Source organism: Benincasa hispida, chromosome 5, assembly GCF_009727055.1.
Source record: "Benincasa hispida cultivar B227 chromosome 5, ASM972705v1, whole genome shotgun sequence".
NCBI lineage: Eukaryota > Viridiplantae > Streptophyta > Magnoliopsida > Cucurbitales > Cucurbitaceae > Benincasa > Benincasa hispida.
The window spans coordinates 54051671-54065864 of NC_052353.1; positions in this window are offsets into that span (position 1 = coordinate 54051671).

A 14194-nucleotide genomic window follows, 5' to 3' on the forward strand; every position below is an offset into this window, starting at 1 on the left:
ATGGATTTGGAACTTTACGTTAATGCCACCGTGACAAATTTTCCAGTGCCTCTTTTCCTGGTTACCATGTCCTTCATAAACTTGGCATAGGTAGGAATTTCCTCTATTTCTTCATTGAAAAGAATGTTAACATGTAATTGCTTTAACATAGATAAGAAACGTTGGTATTGTACCTCTTCGTTTTTCTTCTTTCTTAGCCTCTGAGGGAAAGGTGGTAACTAAACTTTCATGGTTCTTATTTCATTTGACTTTGAGGTCGACGCAACCTCAGGTTCCTCTGCTTCATTTTCTCTTTCTTCTTCTTGCGTGATCGCAATCTCGGGCTCAATTGCCATGGAAATTGTTCTACTATGCTTCTTTTTTCTCCCTCCACAATCTTCCCACTACGCAATGTCACAACCTGACATTGCTTCTTACTTGATCCCCTTGAGTTGCATGGAAGTTCGGTAGAACTTGGCAGCACCCCTTGCAGTCTACTTTTCAGTTCACTCGCAATCTGGCCCATTTACAATTCGAGGTTGTGGATGGATGAAGCACTATCTCATTTTTCTCTATATATTGCTTCAACAGGCTCTCTAGAGAAGAAGATTGTGTTGGTTATTGTGAGCTACTTGCTTGGTTGCTCTGCTGACCGTTGTTGCGTTGGAAGAATCCTGGTGGCCCTTCTTTTTGCGCCACAGATTGAAAATTTTGTTGTTGATTCTTCCAAGCAAAATTGGGGTGGTTTCTCCACCGGGATTGTAAGTGTTTGAAAAAGGGTTATTCTTTACAAAATATACAGACTGTAGATTTTGCGGGCAATCTTCCATCACATGCCCATCACTGCAAGTCGCACATCTTGTGGTGTTTTAACTTATTGCGTTAATTTTCCAACCTTGCAGTGTTGGGCTGCTGATTGCCATTCCTTGAATCAAATTCATCATTGCGGTCATTTGGTTTTGTAATGAAACAATAGCACTGTTATTTGCGTTAGAATCTTTGAGTCTCAATCTCTGATCACTCTCCTTTCAGTCTTCTTGATTCTTGGAGATGCGGTTCAGGATATTCTTCGCCTCATTATAAGTTTTGTCAAGCAGACCACCAGCAGCTGCCGCATTGGCAGCGGTTCGCGAAGCAGGATTCAAACCGTGATAGAAAATTTCCATTTGAAGACAATCTGGTAGCCCATTATACGGACAATCTCTGACCAACCTTTTAAACCTTGCCCAGGCATCACTGAATGATTCTTCCATATCTTGTTCAAAATTTGTGATAAGCTTTCTTCCTCTTACATTCTCAGTAGGTGGAAAATACTTTTTCATAAATTTCTCCACTACCTACTCCCAAGAAGTAATCTCTCCTGGTTCGAGCGAATAAGCCCATTTCCTAGCCTGATCATAGAGATAAAATGGGAACAACGTTAATTGAACTTCTTCAGCAGAGATATTCAGGAACACAAAAGTATTGCATATTTCAATAAAACATTAGAGGTGGGCGTACGGGTCCTCGCCACGCCTTCCTCCGAATTGACCTACAGTCTGGATCATCTACAACATCACCGGTTTCATCTCAAATCTACTTCTGTCGAGGGCAGGCCTCATGATTCCCAGAGAGAAATCATAGAGGTTTGACGATGCATAGTCCCTGTCTCTTATACACATCTAGATGTGTATAAGAGACAGGCATAGTCCCTAATGGGCCTATTGCGATCGTTTGCCAACAGAATCGGATTCGCCATGACATTGTTATCATTTGGTGCTCCTCCTCCAGGTTGCTTTGCCATCTCTTCTTTATCGGATTGTGGTTGCTGTTGGCGGTCTCTCAATCTTCATCTAAAATTCCTCTTAATCTCCGAGTCATAATTCGCCAGAGATTGAGAGTCCTGCAAAGAAATAAAAAAAAAAAATTACCGTTAGCAAACTATTTTGTAGAAGTCCCCGATAACGGTGCCAAAAACTTGATGCGTTATTTTATTAAGTGGAAATATGGATGATATGCGTTGATGGATTGCGTTGTGCACTCAAGTTTTCCCAGAGGAATCCTCTAACTTTCCTGGTAAGTCCACGGTCGAATACAGGGACTTGTGAAAATAGATTGCATTGATGATTTTTTTATGAAAACTTTGCGGTAACTGGAAAAATTAAATAAAGTGTTTGGTTGTTGATTGCGTTGATTAAAAATGAACGAATAAATGCGGCGGATTTGAGAAAGAAAGTTGCGTTGATAGATGCAATGAGTATGCGATGAACGGGTTGAGAAGATCTTTAGCTAGCATTACTTGGGAATGTGTCAGACCATGCGATCATGTTACTACCATGCATAGCAAGTCATTTTCCAATGTAAATGCGGTGTTCCTAAGTCTAGCACGCATGTGTTGAATGCAAAATGTCCATAGAGATTATCCCTAAGTCTCTACTCTTGTCCTATGCATTGATGCAGAATGCATGAAGCAAGGTAACCGCAAACAATCATATCTTATCGCTAAAATGCATGCGATGCATTAATAACAAATAGTGCTCATTCCTAAGCGCCTATCTCTTGTTTATGCGTTCTAATATGGTTCTTCCAAACCTAGATTCCTACTTGACCTTTCCAAGTCTAGATCCTGTCCTTAGACTACCCTCTCGAGTATCCCTAAAGAACGAATGAAGCATACATAAACAAGATAATCGCAAAGAATAAAGACTCCCTAGTTGTGCTAGCTAAATGCTTCTCAACCCATTCAACTAATTTAGCTACTCATGCATGAATCACAGAGAGTGGATAGATATAGAGAAAGAAATTCCATTCTTATAAATACGTTAAGTACAAAATGCCAATGGAAGTTTAGGGTAGAGATCCTGGTAGCAATTCCTTGCTGATCGAGGCTTTTTTACACTAGAATCTCTATTATGGCCTAAAGATATACCTACTTCTGTAGGCATCAGCCCTCTCCCTGTCTTTTAAGCTTCTGGTGCTCTCCCAAGCTTACCAGAATGATCTACCGGCACACTTTCTTCCTCTCATCCGCCTTAAAATGAAAGAAACTATGAACAAAGGCATGAACTTATAAAGTGATGAAGTAATCGACTGCTTAACCCCTTCTCTGAAGAATACACTTGGTATTTATAGGGCATCAATGGTGAAAGGCGACTTCTTTCTCCCGGTTGTACAGATGGGATAACATTAATTCTTGACTGATGCGCCAGATAATTGTCACCGATAAAGCTAAATGTACTTTGTGACCGTTATTGTCTGTCAACTTAATTTGGATCCGACTTCCATCAGTTTTCTGTTTTATCGCTCTTAATTGTCCTTTCACCCGGATGCTCCCACCATGTTGCGCTGACCAAGTTGTGGTGATTCTTCTTGAGCGAATGTTTGCGAGCACGATCAACGCAAAATCTTGCGGTGAAGTTGCACTCGACAAATGTATTCTCATGATCGCAATCTCTGCATTGCATTAACTCATATTCTGCATAAAAATGTAAATATCAACTGGTCTAATGCATTGGACGCATGCAACCGCAATATTATAGAGTTTATGCTTAATGGATGCAATTTAACATATTTCATCAATGCAATCCAACATTGTTTAAGAACTTAGTACTATGATAACGTGCATTTCTGCCCGTTATTACCTACACACGTGCTTGAGGCTAATCCTAAGAAGTTGGAATCACGGTTGAGGTTATGCCCCTTTGTAGGCTACCCGAAAGGTATACGAGGGGGTTATTTTTATGATCCAATGAAAAATTGGGTGTTTATTTCAACAAACACTACGTTCCTTGAGGAGGATCATATAAGGGAGCACAATCCACGAAGCAAAGTCGTGTTGCGTGAGCTTTCCAATGAAACTACTAAAACTTCAACAAGAGTTGTTGAAGAGCCTACTACATCAGCAAGAGTTGTTGATGGGAGTTCATCTAGTAGGTTGGTTCCACCTCAAGAGTTGAAAGAACCTCGACGTAGTGGGAGGGTTGCCGTTCGCTATCTGAGTTTCACGGAAATCCTTGCTATGGTAGCAGATGACGATGTTGAGGATCCGTTGTCTTATCAGAAGGCAATGAAGGATGTTGACCAAGATGAATGGGTCAAAGCCATGGATCTCGAGATGGAGTCGATGTACTTCAACTCAGTATGGGATCTTGTAGATTAGCCTGATGGGGTAAGACCTATGTAAATGGATCTACAAGTGCAAATGGGTTACTGATGGGAAGGTACAGACCTTCAAGGCTCGATTGTGGCAAAGGGTTATACCCAGGTAGAGGGAGTCAACTATGAGGAGACTTTCTCATCTGTTGTCATGTTAAAGTCGATCTGCATCCTGCTATCCACTGCAACTTATTATAATTATGAGATCTGGCAAATGGATGTCAAGACGGCCTTTCTGAATGGAAATATTGAGGAGACCATTTATATGGTGCAACCCAAAGGATTCATAGCCCAACGTCAAGAGAAAAAGGTTTGCAAGCTGAATCAGTCCATTTACGGGCTGAAATAGGCATCTAGATCTTGAAATATACGGTTTGATACTGCGATCAAGTCATATGGCTTTGACCAAAACATTGATGAACCTTGTTGATAGCTGGTAGAAATGTAAGCTATTGTAGCCTTTTACTTTGAATTATTAGGGCTAACATGCAGAATATGCGTTGATAATACTAAGAATTTAAGTGAAAAGTGAGCTTGCGTCGATCAACACTAAAAATCCTTTCTAACCCTATATTATGCGTTATACGGTGTTAAAATATCTATTTTTGTAGCTATCACAGGAATCGATCACATACGCTGATGTCAGACCATCACAAAGTTGATCACATGCATCGATCTTCATGAAGATCAGTTCGTCGCATGGAATGCCGAAGCTACAAAGTAATAGCCGTGATAAGAAGCTTGATCGCAAGGTGGATGGAATGCGTTAATACTTCAGGGGAAACAAGCATGAACACATACCTTGGGTGTATAAAAAAGGATAAGATGATGTTGACATTTCACCTACCGCGTCAGAAATGGCAGTAGTTCAGAGCGGGACCACGAATGTTGTCGGTGTTTGAGCTCTATAAATAGAGCCTTGGAGCCCAAATTCAAGGCATCCGAGCTTCTGCCTTAAGGCGGATCCTTGTGATCATAGATGAGAGCATGAACAGACACTCTTTAAGGATTTTTCACCTCCATAGCCCCTTCCGAGTGATGACTACGTCGGAGATAGAGCTCGAGAGAGACTTCTCCACCATCCATCCATGGCACCACTAGCAGCTTTGACGCATTTCCGATGAAAAGCAAGAAATTCCTTGCTTCTAGTCTTCCACCTCTCCTCTTATCTCTATATTGTATTATATTTTGGCATAAGACATTATTACATTTTGTAATCAATGCATCTATTAGTTCCTTTAGCCTCATCTTCTTCATCTTCTTCTCCTTTATCATCGTTTACATTCATCGTTTAGTTATCAAAGGTAGTTACATACTCAATCGTGCAACCTAGATATAGGATGCATGCAGCAACCCATCGAGAGGTGTGCGTTGCGGGAGTATAGTGAGTTAATCTTCTTCGCTTGGTGTGAGGTGGTAGCAACGCTTGTCTATGAGCCATCGCAATGCTTGTCTATGAGTTGATTAGCCACAACTAACCGCTTGAGAGGGTGAGTAGTGGAACACACTAAAGCAAAGTATGCATTGTCCCTAGAGATAGACACGATCTTATGCTCGATGCAACCATGCATTATATAGATAATGCGGCTGGCCATCGAGAGGTGTACGATGCCTTAGTGTGGCGAGCTGGGATTACTTGGGTGACCTAATATAATGAATATTATTATGCATTAACAACTGCTGCATCTCTACCAATTCTCATAGTTAAACTTCCATTGCTCAATCTGTTTAGTTAGGAGTAGGAGTAGTGCATAATCCTTTAACTTTGTCTTTTTACTTTTATTCACTGCCTCAAACGCATTACTTCACAAACATTATTAAGTTACAAGTCCCTGTGTTCGACATTGGATCATCCCGAGAAACTTGCGTTCTCGTTATACTTGGTGAGAAAGTAAGAAAACTTGTGGCAGGAATGCATGGTCATCGCATACATGCTTAAGTGCATATTGTATATTTTTTAGTCCAACGCATGATCATAGACACATGGAGATCAACACATAGAATAAGACGCGTATTTATTTCCTCTCTTTTTTCTACGCATCATTTATGTCTACAAGAAGATCATAAACGCTTCAGTAATCTTCTTAGTGTTGTATGTAGACGATATACTACTCATTGGAAATGATGTAGGTCTACTGAATGCAGTTAAGAACTGGCTAGTGACCCAATTCCAAATGAAAGATTTGAGAGAGGCTCAGATTGTTCTAGGTATACAGATCTTTTGGGATTGTAAGAACAAAGTGCTAGCACTGTCTCAGGCATCGTACATTGACAAGATGTTGCTCAAGTACTCGATGCAGGACTTCAAGAGGGGCCTATTGCCGTTCAGGCATGGAGTCACTTTGTCTAAAGACATGTGTCCTAAGACGCCTCAAGAGGTTGAGGAGATGAGACGGGTCCCATATGTATCTTCCATTGGCAGTTTGATGTACACGATGCTCTGTACTCGTCCAGACATCTGCTACGCTATGGGCATAGTCAGTAGGTATCAGTCTAACCTAGGCCAGGGTCACTGGAACATAGTGAAGAACATCCTCAAGTATTTTCAGAGAACGAGGGACTACATGCTCGTGTATGGATCTAGGGATTCGATCCTTACTGGATACACAGATTATGAATTTTAGACTGATAAGGACTCTCGCAAGTCCACGTCAGGGTCAGTCTTTACTCAAAATAGAGGAGTTGTAGTGTGGCGAAGCACTAAGCAGGGGTGCATCGTCGACTCCACTATAGAGGCAGAACTTCACTTTACTAGGATGACCATAGGTAACATGACCTCAATCTTAAGTGAGTTAGGAACTCTTACCATTGAGGGTGGTCCTTTGATTTGTATGGGTGCGAGTGGCCAGGTCGCTGATTCAAACCTACCATTTTGAGGATTCGTCTGATTTGGGAGTTGGGAACTCAGCTACACAAGATGGAATTCATTCCTTCCTCGAGGCAAGGATAAGTAGATAGATAGCTCCTTTAAGGGTTGATTCCAAGGCTTGAATGATGTGGCACTACACATCTTCTTTTAGCCGAAGAGGTGTTCACACATAGTTGGACTATGTTGTATTGTTCATTAGAGGAATCAGTGGTAATTAAGGAGTGAGATGTAACTACAGGGAAAAAATGGTAAATTGGCCTAGTTGTACTTACGAGCATCTGTGAAGGGTCATCGTACTCATGATTGGTTATATCTGATGTGAAGGATCTCATATCGATGAGTTCCATGAGCGCGTTCGATCGCTTTGATCTCACCGTGACCAAAATATTACATTATACATTCAACACATACAGTTATGAAAATAAACTCTAATTAACGGCATGCTACGAACAACAAAATAACAAAAGGACGAAGTTACATACCAGTTGAAGACAATCTTCACACTCTAGAACTCCAACGCAGCGGAACCCTCCAAATGTTCTACCAACGCCCGACGAAAACTGCCGACTGCAGCAGCACGATCAACACGAACTCACGACTGCAATGGGGATGACACCACCACTAATGAGCCCCGGGTATTCTCGGAGTGAAAACCCAAAGGGTGGGCTTTGGTAAAATTTGGTAGACAACGGAGGAAACACGAATCGTGTAGTCGATAAGCAAGTGAGAGGGTGAAGGCCGCTATCATATAGCAGAAATGCTCATCGTCTAGAAAAGCTACACGATCGTGTAGAATTTGCTGAACGATCATTTAGGAAAAGGTATATGATCGTTTAGCTAAATCAGCACACTATACGATCATTTAGAGAAGCTATCCGATCGTGCAGGAAACAGTGTGCGATCATTTAGCTCGAGGTGGACTATTGTTTAGATGGAGAAGTGACTATCGTAAGGCTCTCAAGCAAATTGCTGCCAGCCTTGAACGTCGAAGTGGATCTCCTATCTATATTCGACAGCTTGAAGAGGGCTGATGGCTGATTGCTAAAGAGAAATTTTCATTGAAAGCGATTCCTTCGCTCAAGAACTAGACTCAAGCGATTGTGCCTACCAGTTAAGACAAGCAAGGCCAGCCCTATCGGGAAGGACAGCGTGCTGGTTGTTACAGCTGTCAGAATTTGACATAGAATGTTTCACTCCTTTTTTTGCGATAAAGGATGCGATAAAGGGGCTAGTCTGATAGGGAAAGTGATGGATGGCAAAGGAGGAAACTCTCGTATAGGAAAAAGCTTCTCTTTGATAGTGGTCATAGGGTAAGGATCTGATCGTATCTCGAGACTGAAACCTGTGCGGGGGTAGGGGCGGATGTAGCCAAGTGATCAGGCAGTGGATTGTGAATCCACCACGCGCGGGTTCAATCCCCGTCGTTCGCCCATCAATAAATGGACCAACTAAAGAGCTAGCCTGCCATGCACCCTTGCTTCACGCCAGTAATCCACTATCTTCTGGAAGACCTATTTCAGATTGAAAGACGAGAGATTTCGAAACCTAAAGCTTGAAATAGAAGTAAAGGAAGCCGTCTATCTACTTTCCCTTATGGTAGAGCCAAGTCCCTATGGAGACTACCGGTCCAGAAGATTGTATCGCTACCATATCTGCATAACCTGGACTCTCATACCAGATGATAACAATCTTTAGCTGAAAGAAAGAACAAATTTCTAGGAATGTGCAGAGCTGAGACCTGCTTGTTTGAGTTGGCAGCAATGAGAAATCTCTTGATTTGATTCGAAAACGATATATATATTTCTATAAATATCAACGATCGACGTGTAATTGAATAGTTTTCTTTCACCAATGCGCACTTCACGAAATCTTTTGGGCGATTAAATGACAGGTTATCGATTGAACGATTCAAAAATGAAAACTATTTTCATTTTAACTCATCGGTTACCATAATCGATGCTGCCCACTAACCCATGTCCGAACGTGGAAAAAGGATTAATTATCACATAATTAATCAATTAATTAATTAATTAATATAATCATATTATATTTATATCCTATAGTTTGATATCACATATCTACTATAGTATTTTCTCCTCTACTTGATATAAATCATATTTATATCTAATTTCGTCCAAAATAATGTATCTCATACATTTGCTAATTATATCATATATAATTAACCAGTCCAATTATATCATACATAATTGAATTTTCTCTTGCCAATTTGAACATTTCAAATTAACCCAAATACTGGTTCTCGACTTTTATCCAAGCTACCCAGGGAACCTAATGGACCTGTGGCTTGAAGATCCAATGGTACGTCAATAGATGACTAAACTCTTTAGTCACAAGATCCACCATCCGTTAACTGTCAATGATTCCACTAAAGAACAACAACTGAAATCTTCTTACCAAAAATATATTTTTGTGTCCATCGAATATAACCGATCATGAGTACGATGACCCTTCACAGATGCTCGTAAGTATAGTTGGGCCAATTTATCGTTTTGCCCTTGTAGTTACATCTCACTTCTTAAGTACCACTGATTCCTCTAATGAACAATACAACATAGTCTAACTATGTGTGAACACCTCTTGAGCCAAGAGAATATGTGTGGGGCCACATCATTCAAGCCCTAAAATTAGCCCTTAAGGGAGCCATCTATCTACTTACCCCTGCCTCGGGGAAGGAGTGAATTCCATCTTGTGTAGCTGAGTTCCCAGCTCCCAAATCAGACGAATCCCCAAAACGGTAGGTTTGAATCGACAAACTGGCCACTCGCACCCATACAAATCAAAGGACTGCCCACAATGGCAGAAGTTCCCAACTTACTCAGGATTGAGGTCATGTTACCTATGGTCATCTTAGTGAAGTGAAGTCTCTGTCATCAACGGTGTTATATAACGAGACGTTAACACTTCGTGGTCAGGTCTTATACAAACTCTTTGTATAGGATGCCCCCACTTGCATGTCCCCAACACAAATGATCAGGATCAGACCATCTGTGACAAGTCACAACACTTGTGACCATTCCACAAAGCGGGTCGCGTCCGTAGTGTTTCCAGGATAAGGTTTCCCTCTTTTATCTATATACTACAGACCATTTTGGTTATCACTCAAAACATGATCCACTTGTATGTCACCAACTACATGCTTGAGTCACATACGGATAACCAAGGATTTTATGTTTATTGGTTTATGGTAAAGCAAATAAAACAAGTAATTGAGTAAAATACAAGAGGTGAAGTAAATATCATATATTAACAACACAAGCATTCGTACATACTGTTTACAAATTACAGGACACGAGAATTTAGGGTATCAACACCAACAATCTCCCACTTGTCCTAAAGCGAAGTGGGGTGTACAAAAAACTTAATACAAAACAATAAACTAGGGCATAAAAGCCCAGTACAAGAAAATCTCCCACTTGCCCTAGTCCAACTGTGAGCTATCCTGTAAACCCATGCTTCATAGGTGACCCTCAAACATTGTAGCCGGGAGAGCCTTCGTAAACAGGTCAGCAACATTAAAATGTCCTAGGTTAGACTGATTCGTTTCATCTCCTTAACCTCTTGAGGCGTCTTAGGACTCCATGCCTGAACGGTAGTAGGCCCCTTCTAGAGTCCTGCATTGAGTACTTGAGCAACAGCTTGCCAATGTACAATGCCTGAGACAGTGCCAGCACTTTGTTCTTACGATCCCAAAAGATCTGTATACCTAGAACAAACTGAGCCTTTCCCAAATCTTTTATTTGAAATTGGGTCGTTAGCCAGTTCTTAACTGCAATCAGTAGACCTACATCATTCCCAATGATTAGGATATCATCTACGTACAACACTAAGAAGATTACTGAAGCGTGGATGATCTTCTTGTAAACATAAGGTTCATCAACGTCACCATCCCAGTCAACATCCTCCATTTTCTTCTTATAAGACAATGGATCCTCAACGTCGCCATCTGCTACCATAGCAAGGATTTCCGTGAAACCCAGATAGCAAACGGATGGGTTCGTAACCCTCCCACTACGTCGAGGTTCCCTCAACTCTTAAGGTGGAACCGACCTACCGGGTGAACTCCCATCAACAACCCTTGTTATTGTAGCAGGTTCTTCAACAACTCTTGTTGAAGGTTCAGTAGTTTCATTGGAATGCTCATGTCACACGACTTTGCTTTATGAACTGTGCTCCCTTATATGATCCTTCTCCAGGAAAGTAGCATTTGTTGAAACAAACACCCTATTTTCTGTCGGATCATAAAAATAACCCCCTCGTGTACCTTTGGGGTAGCCTACAAAGAGGCATAACCTCGATCGTGGTTTCAACTTAGGTTGTGCAATGGTCATGCATCATTTCTTTATTGTAATTGTTATAATTTAGAGAAGCATGATTTAATTATGTAAGAGCATGCTCATGCATTATATAATATAAAAGTTATATTTATATATACATAAAAAGCATAGACATGCATCATCTTTATATTATAATTGTTATAGTATAAGGGTGAATGATGCATGTTTGCTTGGTTGTTACGCGTTACGTAAAAGTTATATCTAGTAATGACCGGACATTGCATGAAGCATGACACATAGGTTATTTTAGAACTTTTTTAAACGCCTAGTTGTGCGCAATGGTTTTGGTTGTTTCTTTTTTAAAATTAAAGAGAAATTAGAACTAAGAGAAATAAGAAAAACATACATGCTCATTTAGGTTTAATTCATGGTTTTAAAATGTTTAAAACTTGGATCACATAGACCTAAGATCACGGTTCTAATATGATTAGTAACCCCAAGGCTTTAATCTTTTAATCAGTTTAATAGGATTAATTGGCTAATAAAAGGTTAAAGTGTAGCAAATCTATCTATAAGGGACCTTTTGTCTAAGGAGGGTTCTGTCTAGACTGGGGTATTTAAGTTGACGGAAACATAACACTTACACGAGGTATTTAGGACCTCTTGTCCTAATCTGTCTTTTCCCTATGGTAAGCGCATAGGGCGGGACTCTGGCACCGAAAGTGAGAGGTTACACTTACACAGAATAGTTAAAGGTCAACGATTTTGGACCAAAAAATGGTGGCTTTTAGGTTCAGTTCCAAGAGTTGGTTCTGCCTAATGATTGAGAATGTCTCATCCTAGCAAAGAGGAAACTGATCACCCTACCAGTAGCGTTTATCCTACCTCACTGGGGCATCATTGAAAAATAGAAGTCTATAACTTAGTATACTTGAAACTGTTTTGCGAAAATGATTGTTTAAAAGTGGTTTATCAAATTCTAATAAAGTTTTGTTCATATTTTCAGCAACATTTTCAAAATGGCATAAGTCACGTTAGTTTTGCTAACGCTGAAAAACTTACTGGCGATAATTTCGCAACATGGAAACACATGATTACGATGATCCTAATCATCAAGGATATCATGTTCGCTCTCACGAAGGCTTGTCATCCTATTCCAGCTCTGAATGCCACTCGAAATGTTCTGGAGGCATACGAGCGATGGACAAGGGCGAATGAGAAGGCCCGAGCCTATATCTTGGCAAGTCTTTCTAAAGTCTTGGCCAAGAAACATGATCCTATGGTCTTAGCGTGTGAGATCATTGGGTCCCTGCAGGGATGTTTGGACAACCGTCTGAACAGTTTATGCACGAGGCTCTTAAATACATATTCAACTCCAAAATGGAAGAAGACATCTCTGTTCGTGAACATGTGCTAAACATGATGGTCCACTTTAATGTGGCGGGTCTACCATCGATGAAGGCAGCCAGGTTAGCATAATCCTGCATTCTTTGCTGGAGAGCTTCCTGCACTTTGTTACTAATGTGATTCTTAACAAAGTGAAGTATAACCTTACAACTCTCCTCAACGAGTTGCAGACATACCAATCTTTACTGGAAAGTAAGGAGAGGCAGAAGGGTGAGGCAAATGTTGCTTCATCCTCCAGGACGTTCCATAGAGGTTCGACCTCAGGAACAAAGTCTGCACCTTCTACTTCTAACTCTGCAAAGAGGAAGAAGAAGAAGGGTGGTAAGGGAAAAGGGAAGGCACCTACTAAACCACCGTCTGTCGCCCCAAAAAGGCAGCCAAAAGTTGCTAAGGGAAAGTGTTTCCATTGCAACCAAGATGGACACTGGAAGAGGAATTGTCCTCGATATCTGAAAAAGAAGAAAGCAGCCAAGGCTAAGGCCAAGGAGAATAAAGGTAAATGTGATTTACTTGTGCTTGAAACTTGTTTAGTGGAGAATGATGATTCTGCCTGGATAATTGATTCAGGTGCCACTAATCATGCTTGTTCTTCTTTTCATGGGATTAGATCTTGGCGACAGTTGGAGGCTGGTTAGATGACAATGGACACAGAAATATATCTGTGATAAGAAAAGTTCAGCTATTGGTCTTTAGTGGAATGTCTGGTAGTTAACAGATGGTGGATCTCGTGGCTAAAGAGTTTAGTCAGCTATTCACAGACCGTTAGAGCTTCGAGCCACAAGTCCATTAGGTCCTCTGGATAGCTTGGATAAAGTCAAGAATAAGTGTTTGGATCAGTTTGAAATGTTCAAATTGACAAGAGGGAGTTCGATTATCTAATTGAACTGGTTAATTATATATGATATAATTGGCTAAATGTATGAGATATATTATTTTGGAGGAAATTAGATATAAATATGATTTATATCAAGTAGAGGAGAAAGTACTATAGTAGATATGTGCTATCAAACAATGGGGTAAGAATATAATATGGTTATATTCATTTATTATTAAATTGGTTAATTATGAGATAATTGACCGATTTATTCTCCTCAATCGTGCATTAGTGGGAGCAGCCGCATTTGGTTATGGTAACTGATGAATAAAATAAAAATTGGATTCATTTTGCAAAGAGTTCGAAAATTCGCAATCGTTATGAAAACGTAAACGATCGCCTAGCTTGAGAGCCTATACGATAGTAGCTTATTGTCTAAACAATCGTACACCAACACCTAAACGATCGCATGCCTGTCCCTAAACGATCGCTTAGCTTTCCTAAACGATTGCATAGTTTGCTGCATTTTCTAAATGATCGTCTACCTTTTATTAAACGATCGCTTAGTATAACCTACACAATCGTGTAGCTTTATCTAAACGATAAGCATTCCTGCTATACGATAGCTCTTTTTCTCCCACTTGCCTATCGTCGACACGATCTGCCTTTCCTCTTATCTCTACAAAATTCACCAAA